At 44.3% G+C, this 19,647-nt stretch overlaps 1 long non-coding RNA gene across 1 annotated transcript; it reads right to left on the bottom strand.

Moving 5' to 3' along the window:
• Nucleotides 1-7,629: 7,629 nt before the first annotated feature.
• On the bottom strand, nt 7,630-12,302 carry LOC144375894 (uncharacterized). The gene is made up of 4 exons (XR_013435746.1): nt 11,998-12,302; nt 11,561-11,839; nt 10,891-11,018; nt 7,630-8,085 (listed from the first exon to the last, which is right to left on the bottom strand). It is a non-coding gene; the product is annotated as an uncharacterized LOC144375894 (long non-coding RNA).
• Between the last annotated feature and the right edge of the window lie 7,345 nt (nt 12,303-19,647).

Genomic DNA, 19,647 nt, shown 5'->3' with positions numbered 1-19,647 from the left:
TAAGTGAACTTTGTAATGGGATTTCCTTTCAGAATTAAAGCAAACACTACCCACGTTCCCAGTGTGGTTGGACACTCACTGGAGGCCAGAAGAGTTTCAGAACACCAAAGCTGCTGCCTGCTGAGTCCTACATGCTTGGTGGTACCTGGTGTGAGGCCCACAATGCCATGGAACAGCACTTCCCCTGCTGTGTGCCACAGGCTTTGCATTCTGCAGACCAGGCACCAGGGCTACAGAGGCCTCCAATCCTGAGCTTAATATGTCCTGGGTCCTTGCCATTGCCCTTCTATATCCAACTGCCAGATACTTCCTATGACTACCAAGACTTGCACTGCAACCTGCATCCCACACCCCAAGCGCATCTTCTCTGGCATTAGTCATGCAAAGATGACTTTTCCTGGGCACACAGCACTTTGTGCCATGGCACAGAGCTTCCTGTCCTGGACTCTGCATCCCAGAAGAAGCCCCAGGTGCCCCCAAGAAAGTCAGGGGTCTTCATAGTGCCTCGCCATCGACCACCTGCTGGGATTTTCTTGTGTTCCAGGTGCGTGGGTGAGGGATGTCTAGATCCCAAGACCTCTGGTGGTGACCCTTGTAAGAGTCCTCTTCCCCCTGCTCCCATCAGCGTCCAGGAGACAAGCCAAGGTTTCTGGGAGTGGATCCAGGCCCTTCTGCACAAGACTCCCTGAGGCTGCTTGAGTCTACAACCTTTGGGACCCAGGAGCACTGAGATTTCTCCTACAACCATGTTTGAAGAAGGGTTTTGGAAGGAATCATCTAGAAGTAATGCTTCTGTTTGCTAGTCCACCATGGAGGCTTCAGAGCTCTTGTGCGTTTTTCTTCTGTTTTCTCAATAAAATTGTGTCAATTCGAAATTTTTGGTTGTAGTATACTCCTGTTGGGGATGTTGGGGAAAGAGGAGGCTCAGACCCCTGGGTGGTGAGAGACCAGGTCAATTCTAAACCTAAGGGGGCCCTCCCTCATTGTTCTTTCTCTGCTTATTGGCAGCATGATTAGGTGGTGTCTCCAGATATCCAGAGCACTGGTGTATTGGGTGTTGTACACACACTGCATCTCCAAGTAGATACACAGCAGCCTTGAGAACCCAGATGAGAAATGATCTTCCTGTGTTACCCTTCAATCTAGTTCCACCAAGACTATTTAAGAGGTGCTTTCACACCTTGTAGTTGACTAAATTCTACCTCTGCCTGTCTTCCTATCAAACCTACCTACAATCTTCTGTTTCTTGGGACTCACAGTCTGCCCAGGCAGTCAAGATTCAATGGAGTGGAGCTGGGGTTGTGGCTCAGTGGTAGAGCACTGGCCTAGCATATGTGAGGTTCTGGGTTTGATCCTCAGCACCACGTATAAATAAATAAATAAAGAAACAAATAAATAAATAAATAAAATGTATTAAACAAAGATTCAAAGGACTCAAGAAGCCAGAGAAGAAAATCAAGTCTAGCCAGGGAAGGGCAGGCAATCTGACCAGTCTGGGTCACAGCTGCCACTATACCCTTGACTGTGCTCACTGTGAGGCCATTCAACAGACCTCAATAGCTAGACCTCCAAACTCTAGGCCTTGGTATTCTCCCATTGGCATAGATCCTCCAGAAGACTCCATCCAGAGTGTTCTGCTGCCAGGGGTCCTGCAAAGAACTCTACTAACGATGGCCTTCTTGGACCCAACTTTGTCTAGCGTTTTTATAATTTGAACTTGAAATCATGAATCTTTGGTTTTTCACAACCTTATAAGATGTATCTCCAATAATTTTTAGTTCTTGTTTTGGGACATGATCTAATGAAGTTGCTGAACAGTCTCTTGAATTTTTTAAAAGTATTTTTATTAGGTGTTTATAAACATTTTTATTTTATTTGTTTGTATGTGGTGCTGAGAACCAAACCTAGTGCCTCACACATGCTAGGCAAGCGCTCTATCACTGAGCCACAATCCCAGCCCCATGAATTCTTTTTTATACCAGAATTGAACTTAAGGGTACTAAACCACTGAGCCACATACCCAGCCCTATTTTATTATTTCGTATTTTATTTACAGACAGGGTCTCACTGAGTTGTCTAGCACCTCATCGTTGCTGTGGTTGGCTTAGACATCACAATCCTCCTTTCTCAGCCTCCATAGCCACTGAGATTACAGGTATGAGCCACCCTGCCTGCCTTGTCTTGAATTTGTAGTCCTCTTGTGTCAACCTTCTAGGTCACTGAGATTACAAGCCTGTACTATCCTGACCCATCTGGCAGGATTTATCTTTACAATCAATTTATTATTCAGAGAGCCAGAGAACTGTTGCTCAGTGATATTATACAAAATATCAAAATGTAGCTACTTTTTTGCTCCAGTGAAATAACTGGAAAAAAAACAAAACAGTGCATAAATTAATTGTAATGAACATATACCAAACAATTCTGTTATGCTAGAATATGCTAAGGCCTTCCAGTATATAATTATGGGAAGTAAGTGGATTCAACAAGTTGTGTGTTTATAGCATCTATTTGACTAAGAATAAAAGTGAGGGATAACTTCAAATTGCATCAGAAACTCTACACCCTATAGTATATAAGAAAATGAAGCAGTTTGGTTTTGAATGAACATATGAGATGGCAGTTCCTTAGGTTTTTAAGTCCAAGTATAAAAGACTAATCCATTGGATTGACAGTTATGTTTGTGTTTATTCTTGGTGTTGGTATTCTGGGGTTTAATTTCACCCTGAGTTTTTTGCATGCACTCTTAGTTTGGTATTCTTGTTTCAGACCAAAGTGCTTCCTTTCTGCCACCTTATGTTTTTTTTCCCCTTCCTCCACCCACTCTTTTTTTCTTCTTTCTCCTCCCTCTCTATTTTTCAGATACTGCACACAACTTTGTTAGATCACAAGCTCCAGGATGACCACTGTGACTTCTATGGCCAATGCAGCTCCAGACACTGGCTTCTTCCTGGACCTCTAGGTAATTTTTGTTCCTGAATCTTTTCTCCTGCTACCTCTTCTCCTGAAATTCTAGAGCTCTATTCAATGATGTCCTCCCCACCATGTTTCACCCAATCTGACTGCTGATGTGTTCTTACCTTAAAACTACATGAGTTTCTCCCCTGGAGCAAAAAGAAATGATGCTTGTGAGCAGTGTGAACCTGGAATCTGGAAAGGAGAGTTCAGACGACACTGGGTATCCAGAGTTCTTGGCTGTTATGGTGCAAAGTGGAGTCATGAAGAGATGTTTCGAGGTGAAGTGTTTGAAATCATAATTGAAGATTCAGCAAGAGAGCAAATTGGGATGAGTATTAGGAAAAAAAATGGATGTGAATGAGGCAAAGAGCAAATAAAGTACATAAGATGGGATGCTTTAAGCTTTTGAAAGTAATAATTATTGATAATTAGATATTATCAATGTCAGTCACTCCAAATCAATTAGAAAAGTGATAAAAATTATGGAACTCTTCAAATTCCCACAGACAAATACATAACATTACTAGCTTTTCTGTAGCAATGTTGAGCCTAGTCTCACCAATGTTAGACACCAGGAAATTAAAAGAAACACACATTTAAATGGCATATTAGAAAGAGTTAAAAACTTTCATCACAAGGTCCAGGGATGTAGGTCAGTGGTGGAGCACTTGCCTAGCATGAATGAGTTCAAGGATTTGACTCCTGCTATATTAAAAAGCAGAAGGAATGTTCATTATAATCCATGTTGTTAAAATGTTGGCAAAGGACTGGGTTGTGGCTCAGTGTCAGAGTGCTTGCCTTGCATATGTGAAGCACAGGGTACTGAAAATAAACAAAATAAAGATATTATGTCCTTGTGCAACTAAGAAAACCATTTAAAATAAACATTTTTAAATAATGTTGGCAGAAAGATGTTCCTCAATATTGGTGTTTGAATGAATTTGGTATGCAATATAGCCATGTGTTTTAACAATTTTAAATATACTGTTTTGATATAGGAATTTATTGTACAAATATATTCACAGAAAAAAAGAAACTCTATTAAGGAAAAATAGTGTTCTTTCATAGTACAAGATAAAAATGATCCACTTAGTTAGAAATAAGGCAACCCTTAAAATCTCAAAGGGAATAGATAGCATAGAGGTTCTAGGACATAGTAAATGCCCTTATAATTTCAAGAGGTAGAGAGCATTAAGGAATTTTATATATATGTAAATTTTTATGGTATTGAAAACTTGGCTCCCTTTTGATATGGAATCATACAGATTTTACATCTCTAAAAAAAGATAATAATACTACAGAATTTTATACATTTTGTGTAGGATCTTTAATAAAAAATATTTGATAAAATCATTCTCTAATTTCATATCTTCCACTTTCATTCTCTTTCCTGTACTACTGGAAATTATTCTAGTGAAATGAAATTTTAGTAATGAATATTTTAACAAAGTATTTAGTAAGACTCACAAAAACTACAAAAATATTGTGAGATTTTAGTTTGCAAAATGGATGCAAATGATATCAAAGATAATTAAATAAGAACTTTATTAAATTATGAATGGACGTAAAAGTTACTAAAGATTATTCAATGACAAACTTTTAAATAATACAAACATTACTTAAGACAAGTAAATGTGTCATAGTACAGTTAAGTGGAGGTCAAGTCAGGAGATAACTCCTCTTCCTGGTGCATCCACCAGCTTAGACCAAAGCACTTGGTCTCCCTCTGTTCTACTTGTCAAAGACTGAGCCTTCCTGAGCCTGGGGAATTAGAACACATACTGTGGCCCTCTGCGCCTAGCAGAAACCCACCTGATCCTTGGCATTCTTTTGCCTTAAGGTACTCATTCCTGAACTAAAATCTTAATCAATACATTAAATTAAAAATTATTGACAAACACTATAGTTTTATAAAATATGCTGATATTATATATATAACTTGTGTTATATTATGCATGATAATTATTTTTTCTTCCAGTTTCAAAAAAAATTAAAACAATTTTGTAGGACCATAATGTATTTTAAGGCCCTAGTCACTTTACACAGTGGATGGGTGAGCCTTGCCTGGAATCTTACTGATTTATGTTAGCAGCAGCTAAGGCTCCGACTCTAGAGGGCCAAGTTATAAACCCACTACAAAGCAGAGTTTGCTCGGCCCAAATGAATTGTTAAGAAGGAAGTTTGTGAAGGAGTCTATAGTTTTGTGGATGTTCTTTGAGCTTCTAATGATAAAACTACTTTTCCTTGGATAATTGTGACAAAAAATGTGACAGTAAAAACCGTACTGTAGCTTCTTTCTCTCAAACATATGCCACAGAAATTTTTTCATGGATCAGTTTTAATTCAAGATCATGAGACTTTGATTATATTTCAGAAAAATAATACCATATAGAATATGAATATGAACATAATCTGAGGAGTGTCCTGCCCTAAATTTAAAAAAAAATCACCATTTATCTAAATGTAATACTTTGAAACAGAGTTGGTGATTGAGAAAGTGAGCCATAGAGGTAGTTGTGTACTACCTCTATGCAATATTGATGTTGCCCATTATCAATAATGATATTTGATTATTAATGTTGCCCATTATCAACCTCTAAAATGTCTTTAATTCCAGCTACTCAGGAGGCTCAAGCAAAAGGATCATAAATACACAAGCAACATAGAAAGACTTTCTCTTCAAACATAAAAACAGCAGGAGATGTAGCTTGGTGTTAAAGTGCCCCAAGTTCAATCCCAAGTTGCAAGGGGGGGACTTTTAAATGTCAGGTTTTTTGTTCTTTTGTTATCTATTATTTTATTTTGCCCATATTAAAATTTGGATTCTGCAATCTGAATACTCGGAAAATGAGAAAATATCCCATCTGATTCAAATGTATGATATGTCAAAGTCATTGTACTGTCATGTATAACAAAAAAAAATTATAATGTGCTATGCTATGTAGTTCTTCTCATCATTTTCAATACTGAAAGCATAAGTTGTATAAAGATTTTTAGAGACTTCTAATTTTGTTTTATGTAAATTTAACCAAAGGAAAGTACATTATTACAATGCTCAATTTTGGTAGGCATGGTGTATGTGTGTGTAAAGAAATGAAAGGTTCTCAAAAATGAAGATGTCCTTTAGTACTATTACATTTGTAAATTATATCATCTCACAAGGTCTGGAATCTTTTTTGCACAGTGACATATGTGGTCATGACACGCTATAGGTGTTTTTTTCCTCCTTGGTGGTGCAGGTGAGTGAACAAAGAGCTTCATACATCTCTATACACAACTACATCTCCAGTGTGTGTGTGTGTGTGTGTGTGTGTGTGTGTGTGTGTGTGTGTGTATGAGAGAGAGAGAGAGAGAGAGAGAGAGAGAGAGAGAGAGAGAGAGAGAGAAAGAGAGAGAGAGAAGGACTTTTAATTTTGCTGTCGCTGGCCTTGAACTTGTTTTACTCCTGCTTCAGACTCCAAATCCCTGGGATTACAGGCCTTGGCCTCTGCACCTAGCTTCCTTTGTTTATTGTGGAGGCTAGTCCCCAAGGTTCAAGAAAATCCATGAGAGGGAGAGGAAGAAAAGCTAATTTAGATTTTAGCTTTTTAGGAAAAAAGATGATCCTATTGGAATCCTGTCTGTATATCTGAACCACAAAAATACTTCAACTTCTCCTTGACCTCTACTCCCATTCCATGCCATAGACAATTGACACTAAATTTAGCTGATGTGAAAAGCAAGGCAAACAGGTCTGATCTCACTGTTCAGTAAGACCTAGCAACTAAGCCCCTCTAAATCCAAATCCCCTCAATCTAAAACCTACCGGGTTTCAGGGAACAGGAAAGTTTAAAAGTTCATGTCCATGCTAATGAAGGCATTACATTCCTTCAAGCTAATCCCAATGTATGATTTATCTTACTATTTTTTGATACAGGATCTTGTTCTGTTGTCCAGGGAGGCTTCAAAGTCCTGGGCCCAAGCAATGCTCCTGCCTGAGCCTCCTGTGTAGCTTGGACTACTAATAAACAACATGGCACCCTGCTGATGATAGTTTGCTAAAGCTACCTGAACCAACTGACATTAGGCATATGACCCCACCCAAAAACCTTCAGTTTTGGTGGATCTCAAAAGAAAATCTGTAAAGTCTTTTAACCTGGACATAGCCCACCAGGGCAGGATTCTGTCACTGTCTGGACATGTTTGACCTAGAGCTGATGTCTTGGATCCCATGATTGTCAACTCAGAAGTCCCAAGACTAGAGATTTCATTTTGATGTCCTTCTTAGTAAGAAATTAACCGTAGACCATTTATAGGATATTTATTGATGCGTATTCTCTCTCCTCTTCTGGAAGGTCACATTCAGTTTTGAGGAAACACCATCAAGTGGCCACCCAACTATACATTCTGTTAGCACACTACCCTCATATCTCCAGAGATGGCATTGAGTTCAGCCACAGATCTGAGCTGGGTAATTGGCTCCTTCCTGCCCCAGACCTACCTATATAGCTTCCCATCCTGACCCTTTACTCACCCCCTCCAGATCAATAGACAAGCAGTGAATAAAGGAATGGCTCATCATGAAAAATTCAATCACATTAGAAACTAGAAGAATTCTCAGTTCATCTAAAAGAAGAGTTCTTTAACAAATTAATTACACAAAGAATTTTATTTTTATTCAAGAACCTTTAAATCATTTCAGAGAGAATGAACAAAATGAGGGATGATCACCACAGCCAAGACTTCAAAGTGCCTAGGCATTCAGGGCATAGTCCCAGTGCATGAGTCCACAGGGGCAGTATGAGGGTCCCCAGTGGTGTATTTCAGTTTCCTTCTAGGGCTTTGGCTGAAGGGCATTGTACTGCAAGGCATCCTCAAGATGAGATTCCTTTCCTTTCTGGGTTCTTCTGGGATGTAAGCTTCAGTTTTCAGCAGCTTCTGGGGATATCCTGGGCTCCAAGAGAAGGCCTGAGTGTGGGTTTGTCAAATTGTCCAGGCACTGGCACCTCCTGGGAAGTTCAGGACCCATTGGTCCCACTGACCATAGTGTTTGCAGATATTTGAGGTGACTAGAGCTCCTGAGAGGTTTCAGCCATTGGCTGCTGGATGGTCTTGAACTCGGTGCTGTTCCATCTCAACTCCGTGCTTCTGTGAAATAACACAGGCTGTTAGTGCACGACCTCAGTTCCCCAAAGACAGCTCCCTGCTCTTTGTAAGCCCAGTGAGGAAGTTGGCTTACTGGAAAATTTACATCTCTGAAGCTCTGGAGGCACTGGCAGGAGTGGCAGCTCAGTGACGGAAAATTATCTGGGTTCAGGCCTAGGGGAATGCAGAGCTCTGGACAAGATCTCCTAAGAGTAAATGATCTCCAGGTTTACTGACAGACTGCCATAGCTTCAGCTTCCCTACCATGCCAAGGTGTGTGTGTACATGGCCAAGGAAAAGGACCAACTCATTCAGTCTGGTATGGACTGAAGCTTTTCATAGTGTTCTGTCCAGTAGTTGACCTCAGAAGCAACACCCAATTATGTGGGAGGGACATTCATTTGCATCATACGTTGATTGAAGTACCTCATAGGATTAAGGTGCAAGTGGACCAATCCTGAAGGCATTTTGGAATTCCTTGGTTTTGATTGAATTAGGGAAAAGATGCATGAATGAGGTAGGATAGAAGCAAGCCTCTAGTACTTTCAAGTTTCAATTCACTCCAAAAATTCTTTCTCTATTTCAAATAAACATAGACAAATTAACCAGGCATGTTGGTGCACCTCTCTAATCCCAGTGGCTTGGGAGGTCAAGGCAGAAGAAGTTGAATTCAAAGCCAGCCTTAGCAAGGGCAAGGTGCAAAGCAACTCAGTGAGACTCTGTCTCTAAATAAAATACAAAAAAATAAAATTCAAAATCACTGTTCTAATTCTGCACTTAATTTTTGTTTGTTTGTTTTTTGATGATTCTCGTGATTGAATATTAGGCTTTACCACTGAGCTTCCTCTCAGCCCATTTTATCTTGTGTTTGAGACAAGATCTGGCTATATTGTCTAGGATGGCATCAAACATCTGTATTTCTTCCCTCGGTCTCTTGCTTCTTCGGGATTGCGTGCAAGGGTCACTACACCTAGCTAGTTCTCCACATATGGACTAGCTGGTTTCAGAGACCAGACTCAGTGGTGCTGGATCATACTCTTAAGACCATGGATATGCATACCCTTGATGGCCTTGACAGATTCTCTGTGTTTCAAAAGTGAACACAAATACTTGAACCTCATGATTTGCAAAATTCTGTGGAGCTTTTTGTATCAAGACAATAGTGAACCATTTTCACACATAACCTCTAACAAGTTATAGGAAGAGGATTAATTCATTCTTCAGGAGATTATATTTTTAATTGATGTAAAAAGTTTCAGGGGACATACCCAATTGTATTTAGAAGAAATTTTAACATTTCCTTTTTTTTTCTTTTTCTTTCTTTCGACTTTTTTTTTTTTTTTTAGTATCATTGGGTATTGACTCTAGGACTTCATTCATGCTGGCCAGCACTCTACCACTAATCTGCACTCAAAGTCCCCATCTGCAAGTTATTAAGATTTTTTTATGTACATTTCATCTGCTGCTTCAAATTCTGACATAGTAGCCTTTAATGTGCCTTAGCACACCCCAACTCTCCAATTTCCTGCAGTGGACATTCATATTGCTGCTGTCCACATAACCACACATAATTGTCTCTATGAACCTGTGGGAGAATTTCTCTAGAACAGGTGACGATCAATAAAACTGTTTCATAAAAAGTGTATGACCTTAATTTTACCAATAATTGACAGATTGTTCTTTAAGGTGAAGCATTTATTTTCCAATAGTGATGTGCAGTACTGCATGCACATATTCTCCCCAAACACTTGGAATGACCCAGTATTCTGACATTTGCCAGGGGCTTTGTGGCTCTGTAGAGGTTTGCTCTGGTGCTGATGGCTACCTGTCCAGTCTTTTCTAATTTCTGAAGCTCTGTCTATGGGCCAGTTGCTGTGTGATTTTTGAGAGACATTCTCTGATATTCAGTCTGAAATCTGCTTTTGCTTTTTGATCGGATTGCTAATTTTCTTTATCCCTTGTGCATAAACTATGTGTGTTCAGTGTGGGTTCCTAAAGACAGAAGGAATACAATCATGCTATTATATTAGATTTTGTGCCTTGAGCTTATTATAATCTCTTTCATTTTTGACAAACCCAGAAGAAGGGATACATAAAATAATACATTTCCTGTTGGGCTGGGGTTGTGACTCAGAGATACAGTGCTCACCTAACATGTGTGGGGCCCTGGGTTTGATTCTTAGCACCACATAAAGAGAAATAAAGAAAGGTATTGTGTCCATCTACAACTGAGAAAAAATATTTAAAAAATACATATTCTCCATAAAAAGAATATTTAAAATATTTTTGATGTTTTTATAAGGTTAGTTTTATATAATTTTTTCTTTGAGCAAATATACAGGTAAAAGAAAACATGTCTTTCAAAATTTCATTTAGATACTTTACAGGTTTTCTTCTGTGTAAACCTTTCCATCAAGAAATACATTGTTTAACTAGAGACATTTGTACATTTTCTATATAGGTTAACTCATTACCACAGGGATTCAGGGACCAGAGGCAGACATTCTGCCTTCCAGGACCTCCTCTCCTTGGTTGGTATTAAACTGGATCTCAGTGACACCATTCTGAGAGATGCTAGTGTCTGAGAGAAGCTGTGCTGGTCAGGGACAGCCTTGTGGCTATCTTAGACACTGAAGACTCCAGGCCCTTCCTTAGGTAGATGCAGGATACAGATATTGTGCAAAGAGACACATTTCCTAGCTAAGGAACTCCTACCATCCCACACTTTGTTTCCTATACTTGGATATATTTGTTTGAGGCTAAAATTTGGGGCTCCTTTGCATCACCCTCCCTGGATACCTTCCATACCTCTGTCCACCAAAGGAGACCATCTCTAAGGCTCCGATGTCCAGTCCACAGCACAGCTCAGAATCAGAGCTCTGTCTCCTACGGCTTGCAGCACTCTTCCATCCTCTCTTCTCTCTTCATTCTGTCTCCTGTTGATCAAGAGAACCAAATATTCATGAGAGCCTGTACAACAACATCAATTGCCTATTAGAAAGTAAACAAGGAGACTTTGGTAAGTGATGCATCTTACATTTTTCTGGAACAGAAGTAAAAACAAAAATCCACCAATCTGAACACTCAGTACTCCTAGAATTCAGTGGTCATGGATCAGGGTTAAAAGTCTGCATGTCTCTGGGGAGCCTGTCTCTAGGACTATATGGATTTGACCAAGAGAAGCTGCCAGGTCAGGCGACTGTCTGGTTGCTTTGCAGCATGGCACTCTCCTGAGGATGAATTTGAGTTCTTTGGTGTCATGGGCATAGGGTTCTGGAAAGGCAGGCAGGTAGAATGAGGGATGGTTCTATGGTGTATGGGTGCTAGGCAAGTGTCTGGGTGGAAGGAGACCCAATATAGCAGCCCCCATGGCCTATATTTTAGGCTTTCCCACCAGGGTTCTCCCAGCTGAGGACAGAAGGGGGAACCACTTCCCAGAATCTTCTAAGCTCAGTGACAAAGGCAACTGGGATCTTACTGTCACTCTGTAGATTCCAGAGCCTGCTTGACACAGGAGTGATTGGTCCATGACTTTGGCCTCTAGATCTAAAGAAGCAGTGGCAGGGCTGAAAGAGGAGGGAATGAATTGAGTGACTGCTCAGCATTTGTTTTTTAGTGATGGCCTGCTTGAATGAACAATTTCAAGGTAGAGTTCATTATGTTGGGTGATGATGGTACTCTTGGCAGCAAATTGCTTCACAAGGTTGGGTCTGATTAACTTCAGAAGAAAAGCAATCATCTTTACTGTCCTGTATATCTAGGAAGAACAAATTAAAAAAAAAAACAGAAAAAAAGAAGAGAAATCTTCTTGGATGCAATTATAATAAATCTAATTGGTATGAGTAATTCATTAGATTAAGTAATTAATTAATTATATTAAGAAGATTAAGGTTAAAATATTTCACAAAGGCTTACTCATTATTAAACACAAGATTCTCTGTTTCCTTTGTATATGTGAAATCCCATGATCACAGCGCTTCTTCAGGGCATGTACCTTTGCTTCTACAAAGGCTTAATTCATTATCCCAAATCAAACCAAAGGCAATGCTGCAACCGAGTCCTTTGTAGAAAGTCCTGCTAGGAGAAAAGATGGAGATCAATTCTCCACTCTTGATTGGAATTCTCAGCTACCTGTTTTGTTTCTCTACTGATGAATTCCTAAATTATAAGGACTAAGGGGAATAGAGAGGTGGGGTGGGGGGATGGAAAGCTATACTCTTCAAATATGAAAAAAACAAATATGTTTCAGATTTAAATTCTTATCTCAACCTTTAATAGACTAAAATGTCATTATACATTTAAAAATTTTAAGTCACAGCTGGTGGACATTGTTCAATCTGTTAAGTGAGAACAAAATTCCTAATTTGAAACTTATGTCTTAGGATTCTAAGAAACCATAGGTCAGTCCAGCATAGTTGTGTCACACACTTGTCATCACAGCAACTAGGAGGCTGAGGCAGAAGGAATAAAAGTCTGAAGTCAGGTGAGCAACTAAAGGAGAGTCTCTCTCAAAATTATAAAAAGCCTGGAAATGTAGCTTTGTTCTAGGGACCTGGCTTCAATTCCCAGTACTGAAGAAGAAAAAAGGAAATATGAGCGAAGTAACAACAGTTCCTGAAACATAGTACAACAAATAACCTTTGTAAAGGTTTGATCATTCTTACATGATCATACTGCTTATTATCCTACAAGCATAACCCCAATGAAGAACAAAACTGTGGCTCTTTAAAACATCTCCCTAATGTAAAAGAATTTTTCATGTTTTACTACCAGAGCCCCTTTATTGGTATTTTCTTTCAGCCACAGAGCCTTCCTAAATGTCCCAGGCTTTCTAAAACTTGAAGTCCTCCCACCTCAGGCTCCTTAATCGGTGTGATTACAGGTATGGCCCACTGTTGCAAGGTTACCAGAAATTGGTTATTAAAAAATTATCAGAAGCACACATATATTTACATCTTATAGAAACACTAGCCCCTCTGTTTAATGATCCAATCAAGCATATTCAAAGAGCTTACTTCAGCCAGTTGTTATGAAAAGAGCTACATGTATGGCATGTTCTCTCTCAAATGTAAAATTTTATAAACAGAATTTTACTTGAATGTAGAGTAAGGATTATTAGGGTCTAGGAAGGATTGAGGAGAAGATGGAAGACAAGTTGGTGGAAGTGACCAATGCCCTCGGGTATGAATGAAGATACAACATGAACCCCTTCAATGTTTGTTGTAAATATGTCAATAGATACATTTTTAAACCAATACAAAAAAACAAAGATGAATAAAACTAATTCTTTTCTTTTCTGTGGGAGCAGGTTCAGAATTCTGTAGTCCTTGAGTTCTACCTGGAAAGGGACCACAATGTGGGGGGAAATTCCCCAACCTTGGGAAAGCCTTGAGCAAGCAAGAACCAATCCACTTTCCTGAGGGTTGCTGAGAAGGATCCTTAAAGTCACAGAAATGACTTCTTTTGTGGATAGGATTGGAGGCTTCTGTATAAGCACCTATCAGGTCTTGGCATCCCCAAGCTACCGCAGATGAGATTCTAGTCCCATAAGATCAGCGCATGCAAAAGTACAGAAGGAAAGATGAGCCTGTTGGACACCACATATGTCTCCCAGGGGTATTCCCACAGCTTTTTTGTCTCTGAAACCCATTTCTATTTCAGATCCACTGCCATGGGCCACCAGCCCGACTCAGGAGCCCTGCAGATTCACACCTTCCTTGTTTGGGTTGGAAGGCACAAGGTGGAGTGGTACCCACACTGAACCTGGAATATCCAGCTATAGTAGTGTCTTGGTGCAGGCACACTTTCCATCTGTTCCCTTCGTATTCTAGACCTTTAGGAAGTTTTTCAGATTAAATCAGCCTCCTTTAGTGTATAATAACAATGAGATTTGTATTAATGGATTATAGTAATTGTGAGTGATTTTCTAAAAATATTTATTTAGTTGAGATGAACACACAGTATCTTTATGTATTTTTATGTGGTACAGAGAATTAAACCCAGTGCCTCACACATGTGAAGCAAGCACTTTACCACTGAGGTATAGCTTCAGCCCAGGGAATTTTTCTAAATGACATTTTATCCCCTCTTTAAATAAAAGAAAAAAAGTAAGTAGTTATTTCATGAATTTAGTCAATTAGTTGTAAAGCAGAAGAGCAAAACCCTCAGTGAATGGGAAAACAAAAGCCCCTTTTTTTGACATTTGCCTTTAGGATAAGCCCCTACTTTTGTCTTGACATTTTCAAACTTAACCTCTTACCAGCACTAGCTTCTGACTACGGCCCTGGCTACCATGCTATTCCTTTAATTCAGAATCCTATAAGTGAGTTATCATTAGGTCTATCATAGAAAGCATATCATTTTTTTATGAAAAATTGACATTTTCCCTTTTATCTTGTTTTATTCAGAGTGAGAAAACTAGAGGGCAATATGAAAGGCAAAGGGTAAAATATGAAAAAGATGGTCTCCTCTCAAGAATGAAGAACTGGCAGGGGTTGTAGTTCAGTGGTAGGGGGCTTGCCTACCATGTGTGAGGCACTGGGTTGGATTCTCAGCAGCACATAAAAAATAAATAAATAAAATAAAGCTATTGTGTCCATCTGCAACTAAAAATAAAAAAAAACGAAGAAACTTAAATTTGATTAACAATTAGAAGTGTTTGGATAAATGATCTGCACACTTCTTTTACTGTCATTAGATATAAAAAGACAGACTCTTGATCTTCCATTGTTTATTAATGTTTTAGATTTATGAAAAGGTTTTTAGAAAATAGAAAAAAAATTTGTAACTCATTGCTTAAGAGATCCTGACAAATCGTAGAGTGTATTTATTAATCACTAAAGGCCACTGAAATGAAAACAATGTTACTGAGATGTAAAAAAAGAATTTCACTACCTAAAATAAAACTTTCTTTTTCAGCAACATCAATACCCCAGAGTATATCCTAACATTTGAAAGGGTGGATGTTGGAGCATCATGGTGCTGAAGACCAGTGTGTATTACTGTTCCTAAGCAGAATCAAGAGGCACAGGTTGTGTTATCTTGCCTGCCTAATGGCAAATTCCAACCACACCTATTCACACCTCACCAAGCAAAGGTCTTCACTTCTGTTCTTTTCAGTGGTGGCAGGTGTGCTGAACCAGCCAGCAACAGGGTCCTGTTTGTGAATAAAAAACATATAAGGCTGTCTTAGCCTTCCCACTTTCTGCCCTGTGGGCATGGGTCCCATTGGCTGTGGATTGTAGTCTAATGACTGCTGTGAGCGATTCCCTGCTGAGAGGCCTTCACCTAAGAGCAGGCTGGAACTGCACTCTCGGGCTCCCCACAGACCTACTGAAACAGAATCTCCTGTTAAAGTATGAGCAGGTGATTCCTTTTGGCAATAGAGTTTGAGGAGCACTCTGGAAGATAAAGAATGATTTTCTAAGGGTGTGGATACTAGAATTAGACAGGCATCAGTATAGATAGGTAAATCAAGTAAGGAATATCTAGAAGTCCAATTTTGAGTGAGTCTGAAAAGTGGGAGACTGTCCCTGAGGAATCTTATCAAGAAGTTGCCCCTGCTCCAACCTGTTGTAAAAGTAACCAGTCCAAGAAAAATCCCTGCCCTAAGGTTGTTAGGGTGTTTTTCTACTACTCCATCCTGCCCTTCCCCTTCAGCCTACCTATTATCCACCTTTTAGACATCCCAAGAAGCATTCCTGGGCCTAGTCATGTCCACAGGCAGGAGAAAAATTAGGGGAAAAGAGGAGATCAAAGAAAGCCTAGGACATATAAAACAGGCAAAGGGCAGGGCTGTGTTTCCCCTAGGGAGCCTCCAGGGCGCAGAGGCCAGCCCAGTAAACTCCTCTGCAATCCAGGGGAGTAGATCCTCCAGGCAGGGACCTGGACCCAAGCAGAGCCAAACTAGGGCCCTGGGTGTGGAAAGGCTGCCAGCGCCAGCATGAAGCTGGGTGGCTGGCTGGGAGGCGTCCCGGGACCCACTGGAGTACCCTGGACTAGGGAGCCACGCCACCTAGGCCAAGGAGCAGGCAGAGAGGGTATGGAGAGAAAGGGAAGGGGATGAAGGGGCGTCGCCAGAAGGAGGAGGAGGAGGAGGAGGAGGAGGAGGAGGAGGAGGAGGAGGAGGAGGAGGAAAAGAAGAAGGAAAGAGTGGGGTGGGGTGAGGGGGCTCGAAGGGCACCGAGAGGAGCGCGCGCAGTAGGGGGCCCAAGCAAGGGGCCCCCGGTTTGACCCGACGACCCAAAGTTACGCCACCCGATGCCACGGCATGTCACGCCACACGACGACGAACACGCGCTCAGCGGCCCGGCCCAGGAGCCAGGCCCCAGGACTGGAGCTTGTAGCTTCATGGTTAGGGAGGGTTCGCTTGAGTTAGGGGCAGCAGGCAAGGCCAGAGGGCAGGGGAGGGAAGGAAGGGGATCGCGCAGACCAAGGTCAGCGCAGCACCCACGTCCACTGCCAGGTGTAAGGCTACGGGCAGCCAAAGGGCCCAGGCGAGAAGCAGGGCTGTGTTTCCCCTAGGGAGCCTCAAGGGCGCAGAGGCCAGCCCATTGCACTCCAGTCTAGGGAAGTAGATCCTCCAGGCAGGGACCTGGACCCAAGCAGGGCCAAAGGAGGGCCCTGGGTGTGGAAAGACAGCCAGCGCGAGCATGAAGCTGGGTGGCTGGCTGGGAGGCGTCTGGGACCCACTGGAGTAGCCTGGGATAGGGAGCCATGCCACCTAGGCCAAGGAGCAGGCAGAGAGGGCATGGGGAGAGAGGGAAGGGGATGAAGGGGCATCGCGAAGAGGAGGAGGAGGAGGAGGAGGAGGAGGAGGAGGCGGAGGAAAGAGTGGGGTGGGGTGAGGGGGCGCGAGGGGCACCAAGGGGAGCACGCGGGAGAGGAGCCCAAGCAAGGGGCCCCCGGTTTGACGTGACGACCCAAAGCGACGCTACCCGACACCACGGCACGCCATGCGACACAACGACAAACACGCGCTCAGGGCCCCAGCCCAGGAGCCAGGCCCCAGGACTTGAGCATAAAGCTCTATTGTTAGGGAGGGCTGGCATGGGTTAGGGGCAGCAGGCAAGGCGAGAGGCAGGGGAGGGAAAGAAAGGGATCGGGTCGGCCAAGGTCAGCGCAGTGCCCACGTCCACTACCAGGTGTCAGGCTGCGGGCAGCCAAGAGGACCCAAGCGAGGGGCAGAGCTGGATTTTCCCTAGGGAGCCTCCAGGGCCCAGAGTCCAGCCCATTGCACTTCTCTGCAATCCAAGAGAGTAGATCCTCAAGGCAGGGACCTGGACCCAAGCAAAGCCAAATGAGGGCCCTGGGTGTGGAAAGGCTGCCAGCTCCAGCATGAAGCTTAGTGGCTGGCTGGGAGGGGTCCCGGGACCCACTGGAGAAGCCCGGGCTAAGGAGCCACGCAACCTGGGCCAAGGAGCAGGCAGAGAGCACAGGGGGAAAGAGGGAAGGGGAGGTAGGGGCGACTCGAGGAGGAGGAGGAGGAGGAGGAGGAGGAGGAGGAGGAAAAGGAGGAGGAGGAGGAAAGAGTGGGGTGGGGTGAGGGGGCGCGAGGGGCACCAAGGGGAGCTCGCGTGGTAGAGGGCCCAAGCAAGGGGCCCCCGGTTTGACCCGACGACCCGGAGCGACGCCACCCGACGCCACAGCATGCCACGCAACACGAAGACGAACAGGCGCTCAGGGGCCTGGCCCAGGAGCCAGGCCCCAGGACAGGAGCTTAAAGCTCCATGGTTAGGGAGGGCTGGCTTGGGTTAGGGGAAGCAGGAAAGGCGAGAGCGCAGGAGAGGGAAGGGAGGGGATCCCCCAGGCCAAGGTCAGCCCAGCGCCCACGTCCAATGCCAGGTGTAAGGCTGCGGGCAGCCAAAGGGCCCAGGCGAGAAGCAGGGCTGTGTTTCCCCTAGAAAGCCTCCAAGGCGCAGAGGCCAGCCCATTGCACTTCAGTCCAGGGGAGTAGATCCTCCAGGCAGGGATCTGGACCCAAGCAGGGCCAAACGAGGGCCCTGGATGTGGAAAAGCTGCCAGCGCCAGCATGAAGCTGGGTGGCTGGAGGGAGGCGACCCGGGACCCCCTGGAGTAGCCCGGGCTAGGGAGCCATGCCACCTAGGCCAAGGAGCAGGCAGAGAGGGCATGGGGAGAGAGGGAAGGGGATGAAGGGGCGTCGTCAGGAGGAGGAGGAGGAGAAAGAGGAGGAGGAGGAGGAGGAGGAGGAGGAGGAAAAAAAGAAGGAAAGAGTGGTGTGGGGTGAGGGGGCGCGAGGGGCACCGAGGGGAGCGCTTGCGGTTGGGGGCCCAATCAAGGGGCCCCCGGTTTGTCCCGATGACCCAGAGCGACGCCACCCAATGCCAAGGCACACCACGGGACATGAGGACGAACATGAGCTCAGGGGCCCGGCCCAGGATGCAGGCCCCAGGACTGGAGCTTAAAGCTCCATGGTTAGGGAGGGCTGGCTTGGGTTAGGGGCAACAGGCAAGGCGAGAGGGCAGGGGAGGGAAGGGAGGGGATCGCGCAGGCCAAGGTCTGCACAGCACCAAGGTCCACTGCCAGGTGTCAGGCTGCGGGCAGCCAAGAGGGCCCAAGCGAAAAGCAGGGCTGTGTTTCCCCTAGGGAACCTCCAGGGCGCAGAGGCCAGCCCATTGCACTCCTCTGCAATCCAGGAGAGTAGATTCTCCAGGCAGGCACCTGGACCCAAGCAGGGCCAAAGGAGGACCCTTTGGCTGTCAGCGCAAGCATGAAGCTGGGTGGCTGGCTCGGAGGGGTCCTGACACCCACTGGAGTAGCCCGGGCTAGGGAGCCATGCCACCTAGGCCAAGGAGCAGGCAGAGAGGGCATGGGGAGAGAGGGAAGGGGACGAAGGGGCGTCGCGAAGAGGAGGAGGAGGAGGAGGAGGAGGAGGCGGCGGAGGAAAGAGTGGGGTGGGGTGAGGGGGCGTGAGGGGCACTGAGGGGAGCACGCGGGAGAGGAGCCCAAGCAAGGGGCCCCCGGTTTGACCCGACGACCCGGAGCGATGCCACTCGACGCCATGGCACGCCACGCGACACGAAGACAAACAGGCGCTCAGGGGCCCAGCCCAGGAGCCAGGCCCCAGGACTGGAGCTTAAAGCTCCATGGTTATGGAGGGCTGGCTTGGGTTAGGGGCAGCAGGAAAGGCGAGAGGGCAGGGGAGGGAAGGGAGGGGATAGCGCAGGCCAAGTTCTGTGCAGCGCCCACGTCCACTGCCAGGTGTAGGGCTGTGGGCAGCCAGGGGGCCCAGGCGAGAAGCAGTGGTGTGTTTCCCCTAGAAATCCTCCAGGGCGAAGAGGCCAGCCCATTGCACTCCAGTTCAGGGGAGTAGATCCTCCAGGCAGGGACCTGGACCCAAGCAGGGCCAAATGAGGGCCCTGTTTGTGGAAAGGCTGCCAGCACCAGCATGAAGCTGGGTAGCTGGCTGGGAGGCGTCCCGGGACCCACTAGAGTAGCCCAGGCTAGAGAGCCACGCCACCTAGGCCAAGGAGCAGGCAGAGAGGGCATGGGGAGAGAGGGAAGGGGATGAAGGCGCGTTGCCAGAAAGAGGAGGAAGAGGAGGAG

This window comes from Ictidomys tridecemlineatus, chromosome 3 (genome assembly GCF_052094955.1).
Source record: "Ictidomys tridecemlineatus isolate mIctTri1 chromosome 3, mIctTri1.hap1, whole genome shotgun sequence".
In the NCBI taxonomy this organism is placed as follows: Eukaryota; Metazoa; Chordata; class Mammalia; order Rodentia; family Sciuridae; genus Ictidomys; species Ictidomys tridecemlineatus.
The sequence above is the reverse complement of the archived record's forward strand: the minus strand, read 5'-3'. Positions and strand labels throughout refer to the sequence as shown.